The following is a 13,344-nucleotide window of genomic DNA, read 5'->3' as shown; positions in this document are numbered from 1 at the left end:
GGGAGGGTGGTCTCTAGAGTCACGCGTAAGGCTATGTGTGTGTGTGGATATTGCCCAGAGGCATGGTGACCCAATGTTTAATGGCACAAAGGCCATTTCACCTCTGGAGCCACGGGAGGGTGGTCTCCTGAGTCACACGTAAGGCTATGTGTGCGTGTGGATATTGCCCGAGTGCATGGTGACCCAGGGTTTGGTGGCACAAAGGCCACTTCATCTCTAGAGCCACGGGAGGGTTGTTTCCAGAGTCACGCGTAATGGTATGTGTGTGTAGATATTGCCCGGGTGCATGGTGACCCGGGGTTTGGTGGCACAAAGGCCTTGTCACCTCTGGAGGCACTCGAGGGTGGTCCCTAGAGTCATGCGTAAGGGTTCGTTTTGGGAGTCAGTGTTGTCATACAAATAAGAAGAGGCATTGTTGTTTATAGTTTACTGGCATTCTCTGATGATGTAAGAGGCATTGTTGTCGAAATACTTCTCTTTTCAACATGAACACGCAATTTCTAACTACATTACATAGAAAATGTGAGTTATTGATAAATTTTTTTGTCACGTCTAGATAGAATTAGCCTCGCGGACTAAATCAAAAGTTTTAGTCTTCATTTTTGCTCATGATCTTGCTAATCTCGTCACCCATTTCACTAGGTTTGACTTGATTCATCTCGCTACTTAAGAGAATGTACATTGCCTCTGCCCTCCAGTCTTCGACCTCATCCTGTGAAATTTTGCCGAGAAGAGAAGTATATTATTAGAGTTTGTGCATATAAGTTGTTTATAAGTAAATCTATATAAACTTACTGTCAAATCTTCCAGGTCTTGGACAAACTTTTCACCATTGTAGATGAATGCAAGCTTTAAAACAGCAAATGTTGATTCTCCCTTTTTCTACCACTGGAACATCTTGCACGGTATGAATCTGCCATCTTGTATGCATGGGAGTCATTGTTTGTCCTAGTATGGTGTTGAAGACTCCTTTAAACCTAGGTACCTGGGAATATTGTATTTTGTAATTAATTGTTTTTGTATTGCAACTTGTAAAACTGAAAAATTGTTATGTATAAATGCTTACGATTGCCAACTTATGAACATGATATTCCTGAAACTGTCTTTCTCTTTCTTTTTCAGCATCTTCATTTTCCTGAAGAACTCGACTTGCTTCTTTTTGATCCAATTTATCTACGTCTATCTTTTCTTTCTCAAATTCCTCTAGAGTCGTTTCTCGAGGATCAATAATGTGAACTTTGTTTTTGTATTTGTCCAACACATATAGTACATAGCGGTCATCCTTCTCCATTGGAATGAATATCTGCGTACAAAATACTTGTTTCTTAGATGACAATTTAATATAAAGTAATTTAATAGAACGCATATTTTGAGATTTTGTGATGGAGGAAAGGTTGTTACCATGTTTGCTGTTGAGAGCTTTTTCCGTTGATTTTCCTTGAGATACATGGGAACCAGCTGATTCTTTCTTTTTTGCAATTCATTTTTAAATTTTTAATACCAGTTTTGCGATGCTTTAAATCCAATATATGCTGCAAACAGTAATTACGATGAAAAAAACTGTTAGAAAAAGAGCTGTGTAACAATATAAAAAGAGTAGGTGTTGCAATATAGACAAGATTTTGCTTTTTAAAATTTTACCTGTGCAAAGTTTGGGCCTAATATTACTCTATCACTCTGTTTGGAATCTTGTTTGCTTTCCCAGATTTCTGCTATGTCATCGAGGACCCTCGTTTCCATATGATGTGGTATGTTCGTCTATGCTGGTCTTGGACCAAATACTGCCTTCAGTTGGGCTCCAATAAGTTGCGTGCTTTCACTGTCCCTGCGGATGCGCCTAGATATAGTTTTGCTATGATAGGGAGATTAAATAATTTTGGAGGTCTCGGTCAGTGAGAAATAGATTTTTACATTATTTTTGGCCTCTGTCCAACTATATTTGAGGTGCAATAGAAAAGAACTCACTTTTTGTATTCTTCCTGCCAGCTGTCGCTCATGACTAGATGGAAGAGGTTGGACGCCTCCGTTGTGTGTTGGAAGTAATGCGAATGTTTTGGGTATGGACTGATGATTCGTCTTTTGTCCCTTTTAGTTTCATCTGTTTCTGTCAGCGGAAGCAGATATGTAATATGTAAGCTCTTGTGATACGAAAGACATTGGTGAACCGTGGGATGGGTAGATTATTACAAAAAAAAGATAAATAGAAATGATTTTCTTACCTTTGTTGGTGTAAAAGAACTTCGAAGTTTCTGGTTTGAATTCTTTGATTCTTCCAGGTAGATCCTCGCACTTTACTTGGTTTGTTTCACCAAATATGGCTGTAAAAAGGAACTCTGGTTTTCACTTGGCATCTACGTTTCTTTGCTGCATGGAGGTCATTGGATATTCTTTTATTTTTCTTTCATGAAATAATTGAAGTATTCAAGTAGTGGTGCTTGTAAAAATTAAAATTATTGATCTCGTACTATTCACTTACATCGAAATCCTCATCATCTTTTATGAGATCAATGCCATTCCAGTATTTTGCAAATTGAACCATGAAGTGTCCGCATTGGGTACCCTGCTGTTTTGGCACGCAAACTCTGTTAGGTGTTTCTGCTATCCTCGACCAGTTCGGTTCACCATTGGCTCGTAGCTCCACTTCGCCGTAATGCTTCTTCATGAGTGCGTGCATCCTTTTAATCTGTGATTACCGTTTGGTGTCATTGTTGTGTTTTGGCATTAAACAAGGGAATGCAGGAACTAGAAAACCAATTAGAAAACAAGGTTGAATTGACGTACCGGTTCTGGATGATCCTTATGGTGTGTTTTCCATGTATTCTTTCCGTTCCCGTTTCTGTAATTCAGTGAGTCAAGTATGTCGATGGAGCTCGTGTACTTGTTGAGCACGTATAGTGTGTAGTGTTTATCTGTGTTGTGAGGTATCATAATCTGCGTTGTTTGGAGACAAAGTCAGTTAAAGTTCATTCTTGTCAGGAGAATTAAATGGCATGTAAATGTGCAATCTGTAGGAGAAATGAATTATGTTTGTATATTTCTATTAACTTACCAGCTTTTTCTTTAAAAGTTCCTTCCCTGTTACAAGGGGTGCAAACTGTTTCAATGCTTCGTCCTCATTGAATTCTGCTAGTCCCCCTTTCTTTCCAATTTTGAGACCGAGCACGATCTGCGACCAAAAAGTTTTCTAATTTTTAGTTCAATCTTTATAAACACCGAAATGATGCAAGTGTTTTTTGTCAAATTGGAGTTCATACATTTGCAAATTCTGCAGGAAGTATGGCTTTATCGGTTGTGTTGTATTGCTGCTGCACTATCCATTCTTCGAACAATGCGTTTGCGATGGAGCCCTCCATCTGTCCATCATCTCCTTTCTGTAGCTGTTCCATTATTTGTTTTCCTGTAATCCAGTCGGGTCGCTTCGAGCTAATATATACGTTTACACTGCAAGCAGAAAAAGTTTATACATTAGTTAGGTTGGTTAAAAAAGGGGCAACATTTCTTTGTTTTTTTGTTGTGGCAAGAGAAAGTACTTACTCTCCGCATTCGTCCCGTCCTTCTTTGCTGAATAGGTATTCATGAAGTGCTCTGTCTTTGTTCATAAATTTGAAATCTCCTGGGACAAAAGTAGGAATCATGATTTTTTCATGGAGTCTGCTTGAAGGCTTTACCGGTCTCTTCTTGACCGAGATTTTCTTGTCTGAGTTGTTCTCAGATGATTGACCCATTGAATATTCTCCTGATTCTTGTTGCAAGCTTGTCAGATACGGCGTGGCATTTTTGTTGGACTCAAAGTCTTCCTGGTAAATCATTGTTGTTTTGATTTCATCGAATGTCTGCCCCATCTGGTTAAGCATATCGTATTGCTTTAGTTGGTCTGGGTCAATAAATCCATCAACTTCTTCATGCTTTTTCGTTGTTTTGTATTTTAGGAAGTCTAAAGAGATGGTGCTGGTGGTGCCTTCCTGATTTCTTGTCGAGTCTGTTTCTTCTTGAAGAAGAATGTGTTGTTTTTTCTGCTCGGAAACCTGTTCCTGTGTATTTGGTATGTCGTTGCTTCTGTCATCCTCTTTTAAATCAGTTCCTGTTTGTTCAGGTTGCTCTGTGCTCAGGATATTGCTGTTAATATTTTGCTCGTCCGTTTCCTCTTCAGCATGGTATGGTATCTTGTCGTCTGGTGGTGGTTGATCTGGTTCTATTGGTGGATCCTTTTCTTCGTGGTCTGTGCAAGATTCTTGGGCGATGGCGTGGCTGCTGACATCCATAACCTCTTTGTGTTTACTGGTTATATCAATAACTTCATGATCTTTTGTGGTTGTCGCACGCATAATATGTTCTTTCTGCTCGGGATTTGGCGGAAACTCTTCTAGTATGCAACATTCTGTTTGTCTCATTTCTTTATCTCCCATATCGACTTCATACTTCAGCATATCTGTTAGAGTCAAATAATAATATTTTTTTAAAAAGAATATTACTTCTTCTAGTGTGACAAAATTGTAAGATTTAGTTTCTGAAAAGACTAACATGTTGTACACTTGATTAATGACAGTTTGGTATTCCCTTTGTGTTGACTGATTAGTTGATATAGAATTTTTTCCTCAACTCTGGTACTTGTTCTAGCTTTAAGGTTGCTGCTGTTCCATCATTGGAGTAGTGCTTCAGGTTCATGTACATATAGAATGCACAGTCCGTTCTGCATGTAGAGGAATGTTACTAGTAAGATTGTTGTATTCAAGGAACGGAAAAAAGAGAAATGTTGGAGCAATGGTAGTGGTAATTGTTGCATTGAAAAAAAGAAACAAGAGAATTATTTCAGTAATTTTAGTAGTGAAACTTGTATTGAAAAAATGAAAGAAGTGAAATGTTGGAAGTGCTTACGTTTCTTCTCCTTGAAGTGGCACCTGCAGTTTGACCCTTTTGAAATGGTCGATGCTTTTTTGTGAAAGTTGTAGCTCTGTGCTTACGTGCTTTCATATTTTCATTAATTTGTTGGTTACATTGTGGAAGAATTCTATTGTGCCTGGATATGCAGTTGAAGAGTCAAGGAGTTCAAAGCGTTGTTTTTGCATGTTAACTGTAATGGTGAAGTAATGACTTGTATTTTCGTCTTGCTCAATCCGGCGCAACGAACATGGTAGAAGGAACTATAAAACAAAAAAATAAAAATAAAATATTTGGAAATCTTCTTACATTTAGAAACATAAAATAAAAAAGATAACTTTTCATAACATATACGCAAGCTGATCTGCTTACCATGTTATAATCTTGCAGTTTTTCGTCATCTTGCATGTTCAAAAATGATGTAAGCCTGGCAGGTAGCAATTTTTTCTATTGTGTTCTTGATCATTATTTCTGTAGCACATTGGATCTTCGTCGTCGGCTTCCTTTATCTAGTGTTGCTTGTTTTGTCACAAATACACAAAGGGAATTTGTAAGTTCAGTTATAAAGTCATATTTATTGTTTTAAACGTGATTCTTTTGCTGTGATCTTTACTTACAGTGTTGTTCAACGACAAAATCTTTCTCCCTGTGTCATTTAGTTGTCTTCTCAAGATTGTTAGCATGGGCTCGATTGCTTCGGTGCGTACTGAATTACCGACCTTGAAACTTTCGGCGACATGGCCTAGATTGACATCAAACTTGTTTGTTGTAATGAAAAGCTCATCCCTGCAAAGTATATTTACAAAAATGTTTTAGTTTACACATGATACAGTCAATATGATCGTGTGTAATAATGTGTTTTGTGTTAGTTTCATGAACTTACATTTCTCTCTGTGTCCATGGCTTGCATACAACGTTGTACAGGTCTTCGATGGCTTTGTTGACGGAATCACTATCTTTGTCCCGTTTCTCCATTGTGCCTGCGATGATTTCGAATTTAATATAAATAACTCCAAGTCACAAGATCACAAGATAGCAATTAAGTTTATATTGTCTTGCCTGCTTCGATGCTAGAAGATATGTCCTGTCCAGTGTTGTTCCTTTCTTGTTCTCCTTCTGCTTGTTGCAGCATATTTTGTTCTTCTTTTTGCATTGTACCCTTTTGTTCAGTTTTTTCTGCATCTTCATATGAGTCGTCTGTGTCTTTCTTGTCAACCGTTGTGTTTTGCTGGTGGTCTTTTCCGTCTTGTTTTTAGTCTCGACCTGGTTGGCACTGACCTCTCTGCCAGGGGAGTTGGCATCGTACGACGGTGTAGGGTTTTCTTCGAGGGTTTCTTCTTCTTTCTCTGGAACAATGTGTGTGTCTGTTTCATTGCTTGTATCTCCATGGTCGCCTTCTTCGTGTTTCTGCGTTATCATTGAAAAAGCATTGAAATAATTTAACTTGCTACTTTATTTCAATTATAGCAGATGATATGGGAAAACAGCGAATTGTTTGGTGCGTTTCTTGAGCTATTTTGATTGTGATTAAGTCGTGTAATTTTGTGGAAATATTTTGTGCAACTTCACTTGTTGAGCTGTCGTTGGTGATGTTGACTGTTCCACCTGTTCTTCGTCGAGTGTAGTTTCTTGGGTATCCTCCTATTCTTTGTTTTGGTGTTCATCGTCACTGTCATGTTTTTTTCATGCAGCTGTTCAATCATAAAGGTTGCTAAGTTTGAGTGCATTTCAGTTCTCATGGAACTACTTTATATTTTCGTAGAATCAGCTTATGTAACTTTACCTCCTCAATCGTTGCTGCTGAATGTTGTGCTTGTTCTTTGTTGAGTTGAGGTTTTGGGGCATCTTCTTCTTCTTTCTTTTGTAGTTCATCGCTGGTGCCGTCGTTTTTGTCTTGTAGCTTTTTAAACACAGAGGTGGCTAAGTGGCAGTGCATTTGAGGTTCCACATAGCTATTTTATACTTTGATAGGACCAATGTATGAAACTTTACCTTTTCAGTCGTTGTTGCTGCCGTCTCTGCTCCGTGTTTTTCGGCGAGTGAATATTTTTGGGCTTGATCTTCTGTTACGTTGATGGCTGCCTTTTGAAGAACATATTTCCCTTCTTTGGTGTCCTCCTTTTGCTCATTGGTCTCCTCTCTCTGTTATGCAGGATAGTAGTGAAATGTCAAATGTGTGTTTTTCAACTATAAGTTCATGAAGAGGTGTTATGTGTTTTCACCTCTGTATTTGTTGTTGTTACTACTGATTCTTCGTTCAGTGGTGGTTTTGGGTTCTTTTCTTACTCTTTATTTTGCTGTTCATCGTCACTGACCTTGTTTTTTTCTTGCAGCTGTTCAAACATAGAGGCGGCAAAGTGAGAGTCCATTGGAGTGAGTACAATTGTGGTTTAGGTTGAAGTTTATTTTATTCTGCACGCAGCAATTTTATAATTTCATAGTTGCAGGTTTCGTAAGTTTACCTTTTCAGCCGTTGATGCTGCCGCTGTCTCTTGTACATGTTGTTTGGTCAGTGAATTTTTTGTGGCTTGGTCTTCAGTGGCATTATTGTCTATTGTTTGAAGAACATGTTTGGGTTCTTCATTGGGCTCCCCTGGTTGTGTTTGATGGTCTTGATTGTTGATGGTTTCTTGAGCTTCTTCTGTCTGCACCATCACAAAAAATATTTAAGAAATGGGTGCATTTCTGACGGTTTCAGTTACAATTTTTTAGACCTCTATCTCTGGAGTTGCAGGACTGTCTACTCCTTGTACTACGACTTCTCCTTGTCTTGTGTTGTCCTCTAGTTTTTCTTGTTGAATGTCTATGCCAGTGCTTTTGCTTGCTTCCTCTTCCTGTTTAATAAAAAATGAAATTATAGATTGAACTTCATTTGTGTCTGAGCTTTGTAACCTCACCTCTTCAACCTCTTCAAATGTTGTTGTTTGAATTTCTTGATCTTCGAGGTCAGCGTACTCGTTTGTTTCCTGCATTTGTTCAAAGAAAATGGTGAGACATCCCTTATAATCTTTGTATTGACGTGACGGGGTGTATTAGGTAGTTCAGACATCATAAAAATATTTTGAAAAGTGGTTGTTGTTGTTGAATTTTTACCTCCGTGTTGATGACTGGGTTATTTGTGCATGCATCTACTGTTTCTTTGTCAGGTATAACAGTCTCTTGTTTCTCATCTGCTGGGATGTCTTGCGCTCCTTTGTACTCGTGATGGTGATCTGCAATGTTGTGGCGCTGGAAATCTCTTGTACACAAAGTTCCTGTTGTGTGACCCCTTCGCCTATTTGAGGTTCACTATGGGGTTCAATTTCATCACGGGTTGTCTCTTGGTCTTGTGTGCTTGTGATACCTGGAGATCAAACAATATGAGTTTGTGGTTCACTTTCTTTCCTGCCATTTATGAGTTTTCGGTGTGGGAAATAGTGGGTTATGGAAGTTTACCTCCTCTTCGTTGTTTTCTTCTTCTTTGTTGTTTGTTATGCTAACGGTTGATTGTGGGTTAGGCTCTTGCATTTGTTTGGCTGGGCTACTGAGTTGATTGTTCTTCAGCTGAGCCTAAAATTTGTTGGAGGTTTGTTAGTTCACATATAACTCTATCTGGTTTTGAAAGGAAAAATGGATGTTCATACCGACCTCTTCACAGGTTCTGACGTCGATCGTATCTTGTGCTTGTGTTGGGGTAGTTGTTGTTGTAGCATTATCTGCTATGAGGTTGCTTTGTTTGTTGTGTTCATTCGTGTTTTTGGGGTTGTTGACACCATCCTGCTGTTGGAGTTCATCTTGGCCTGGCATGCTATTGGTACGTTCCTGAAAGCATTGAGGCAATTCTTTTCAGTTTAGGTATGAAAACAGGGGTTTGCTTTAGTGTGCGCTCTTGGAAATATGCCCTAGAGGCAATAATAAAAGCATTATTATTATATTTCCTTGTTCATGATAATTGTCTTTATTCATGCTATAATTGGTTTATCCGGAAATCGTGATAAATGTGTGAATAATAGACACCAACATGTCCCTAGTAAGCCTCTAGTTGACTAGCTCGTTGATCAACAGATAGTCATGGTTTCCTGACTATGGACATTGGATGTCATTGATAACGAGATCACATCATTAGGAGAATGATGTGATGGACAAGACCCAATCCTAAACATAGCATAAGATCGTATAGTTCGTTTGCTAGAGTTTTCCAATGTCAAGTATCTTTTCCTTAGACCATGAGATCGTGTAACTCCCGGATACCGTAGGAGTGCTTTGGGTATACCAAACGTCACAACGTAACTGGGTGACTATAAAGGTATACTACGGGTATCTCCGAAAGTGTCTGTTGGGTTGACACGGATCAAGACTGGGATTTGTCACTCCGTATGATGGAGAGGTATCACTGGGCCCACTCGGTAATGCATCATCATGATGAGCTCAAAGTGACCAAGTGTCTGGTCACGGGATCATGCATTACGGTACAAGTAAAGTGACTTGCCGGTAACGAGATTGAATGAGGTATTGGGATACTGACGATCGAGTCTCGGGCAAGTAACATATCGATTGACAAAGGGAATTGTATACGGGGTTGCTTGAATCCTCGACATCGTGGTTCATCCGATGAGATCATCGTGGAGTATGTTGGAGCCAACATGGGTATACAGATCCCGCTGTTGGTTATTGACCAGAGAGTCGTCTCGGTCATGTCTACATATCTTCCGAACTCGTAGGGTCTACACACTTAAGGTTCGGTGACGCTAGGGTTGTAGGGATATGTATATGCAGTAACCCCAATGTTGTTTGGAGTCCCGGATGAGATCCCGGACATCACGAGGAGTTCCGGAATGGTCCGGAGGTAAAGAATTATATATAGGAAGTGCTGTTTCGGCCATCGGGACAAGTTTCGGGGTCACCGGTATTGTACCGGGACCACCGGAAGGGTCCCGGGGGTCCACCGGGTGGGGCCACCTGTCCCGGGGGGCCACATGGGCTGTAGGGGGTGCGCCTTGGCCTACATGGGCCAAGGGCACCAGCCCCAAGAGGCCCATGCGCCTAGGGTTTCAAAAGGGGAAGAGTCCCACAAGTGGAAGGCACCCCCTAGGTGCCTTGGGGGGGAGGGAAACCTCCCTTGGCCGCCGCCCCCCTAGGAGATTGGATCTCCTTGGGCCGGCGCCCCCCCCTAGGCCCTCCTATATATAGTGGGGGAAGGAGGGCTTTTTCACCCATGCCTTTGGTTGCCTCCTTCTCCCTCTCCAACACCTCCTCCTCCTCCATAGCGCTTGGCGAAGCCCTGACGGAGTACTGCAGCTCCATCACCACCACGCCGTCACGCTGCTGCTAGAGCCATCTTCCTCAACCTCTCCTTCCCTCTTGCTGGATCAAGAAGGAGACGTTACGCTGACCATACGTGTGTTGAACGCGGAGGTGCCGTCCGTTCGGTGCTAGGATCTCTGGTGATTTGGATCACGTCGTGTACGACTACCTCATCCCCGTTCTTTGAACGCTTCCGCTCGCGATCTACAATGGTATGTAGATGCATCCGATCACTCGTTGCTAGATGAACTCATAGATGGATCTTGGTGAAACCGTAGAATTTTTTTTGTTTTCTGCAACGTTCCCCATCAGTGGCATCATGAGCTAGGTCTATGCGTAGTTCTTCTTGCGTGAGTAGAACACAATTTGTTGTGGGCGTAGATGTTGTCAACTTTCTTGCCGCTACTAGTCTTATCTTGCTTCAACGGTATTGTGGGATGAAGCGGCCCGGACCAACCTTACACGTACGCTTACGTGAGACCGGTTCCACCGACTAACATGCACTAGTTGCATAAGGTGGCTGGCGGGTGTCTGTCTCTCCTACTTTAGTTGGAGCGGATTCGATGAAAAGGGTCCTTATGAAGGGTAAATAGAAGTTGAAAAATCACGTTGTGGCTTTCACGTAGGTAAGAAAACATTCTTGCTAGAACCCTATTTCAGCCACGTAAAACTTGCAACAACAATTAGAGGACGTCTAACTTGTTTTTGCAGCAAGTGCTTTGTGATATGATATGGCCAAAGTTGTGATGAATGATGAATGATCTATATGTGATGTATGAGATGTTCATGCTATTGTAATAGGAATCACGACTTGCATGTCGATGAGTATGACAACCGGCAGGAGCCATAGGAGTTGTCTTTATTTTTTGTATGACCCACGTGTCATTGAGAAACGCCATGTAAATTACTTTACTTTATTGCTAAACGCGTTAGCCATAGTAGTAGAAGTAATAGTTGGCGAGCAACTTCATGGAGACACAATGATGGAGATCATGATGATGGAGATCATGGTGTCATGCCGGTGACAAGATGATCATGGAGCCCCAAGATGGAGATCAAAGGAGCTAGATATTGGCCATATCATGTCACTGTTATTATTTGATTGCATGGGATGTTTATCATGTTTTTCATCTTGTTTACTTAGAACGACGGTAGTAAATAAGATGATCCCTCATAATAATTTCAAGAAGTGTTCCCCCTAACTGTGCACCGTTGCGACAGTTCGTTCGTTTCTAAGCATCACGTGATGATCGGGTGTGATAGATTCCAACGTTCACATACAACGGGTGTAAGACAGATTTACACATGCAAACACTTAGGTTGACTTGACGAGCCTAGCATGTACAGACATGGCCTCGGAACACAGAAGACTGAAAGGTCGAGCATGAGTCGTATAGAAGATACGATCAACATGAAGATGTTCACCGATGTTGACTAGTCCGTCTCACGTGATGATCGGACACGGCCTAGTTGACTCGGATCATGTTATACTTAGATGACTAGAAGAGGGATGTCTATCTAAGTGGGAGTTCATTGAATAATTTGATTAGATGAACTTAATTATCATGAACTTAGTCTAAAATATTTACAATATGTCTAGATCAAATGGCCAACGTAGTCCTCAACTTCAACGCGTTCCTAGAGAAAACCAAGCTGAAAGACGATGGCAGCAACTACACGGACTGGGTCCGGAACCTGAGGATCATCCTCATAGCTGCCAAGAAAGATTATGTCCTACAAGCACCGCTGGGTGACGCACCTGTTCTCCCTGCAGAACAAGACGTTATGAACGCTTGGCAGGCACGTACCGATGACTACTCCCTCGTTCAGTGCGGCATGCTTTACAGCTTAGAGCCGGGGCTCCAAAAGCGTTTTGAGAAACATGGAGCATATGAGATGTTCGAAGAGCTGAAAATGGTTTTTCAAGCTCATGCCCGGGTCGAGAGATATGAAGTCTCCGACAAATTCTTCAGCTGTAAGATGGAGGAAAATAGTTCTGTCAGTGAGCACATACTCACTATGTCTGGGTTACATAACCGCTTGACTCAGCTGGGAGTTAATCTCCTGGATGACGCGGTCATTGACAGAATCCTTCAGTCGCTTCCACCGAGCTACAAGAGCTTTGTGATGAACTTCAATATGCAGGGGATAGAAAAGACCATTCCTGAAGTATTTGCTATGCTGAAATCAGCAGAGGTAGAAGTCAAGAAGGAACATCAAGTGTTGATGGTCAATGAAACCACTAAGATCAAGAAGGGCAAGGGTAAAAAGAACTTCAAGAAGGATGGCAAGGGAGTTGCCGCGCCCGGCAAACAAGCTACTAGGAAGAAGCCAAAGAATGGACCCAAGCCCGAGACTGAGTGCTTTTATTGCAAGGAGAGTGGTCACTGGAAGCGGAACTGCCCCAAATACTTAGCGGACAAGAAGGCCGGCAAAACAAAAGGTATATGTGATATACATGTAATTGATGTGTACCTTACCAGTACTCGTAGTAGCTCCTGGGTATTTGATACCGGTGCAGTTGCTCACATTTGTAACTCAAAGCAGGAGCTGCGGAATAAGCGGAGACTGGCAAAGGACGAGGTGACGATGCGCGTCGGGAATGGTTCCAAGGTCAATGTGATCGCCGTCGGCACGCTACCTCTACATTTACCTACGGGATTAGTTTTAAACCTCAATAATTGTTATTTAGTGCTAGCTTTGAGCATGAACATTGTATCGGGATCTCGTTTATTTCGAGATGGCTACTCATTTAAATCCGAGAATAATGGTTGTTCTATTTATATGAGAGATATGTTTTATGGTCATGCTCCGATGGTGAATGGTTTATTCTTCCTCGAACGCAATGCTACACATGTTCATAGTGTGAAAACCAAAAGATGTAAGGTTGATAACGATAGTCCCACATACTTGTGGCACTGCCGCCTTGGTCACATAGGTGTCAAACGCATGAAGAAGCTCCATGCAGATGGACTTTTAGAGTCTCTTGATTATGAATCATTTGACACGTGCGAACCATGCCTCATGGGTAAAATGACCAAGACTCCGTTCTCAGGAACAATGGAGCGAGCAACCAACTTATTGGAAATCATACATACTGATGTGTGCGGTCCAATGAGTGTTGAGGCTCGCGGTGGCTATCGTTATGTTCTCACCCTCACTGATGACTTGAGTAGATATGGG

Source organism: Triticum dicoccoides, chromosome 1A (assembly GCF_002162155.2).
Source record: "Triticum dicoccoides isolate Atlit2015 ecotype Zavitan chromosome 1A, WEW_v2.0, whole genome shotgun sequence".
Classification (NCBI taxonomy): Eukaryota; Viridiplantae; Streptophyta; class Magnoliopsida; order Poales; family Poaceae; genus Triticum; species Triticum dicoccoides.
The sequence above is the reverse complement of the archived record's forward strand: the minus strand, read 5'-3'. Positions refer to the sequence as shown.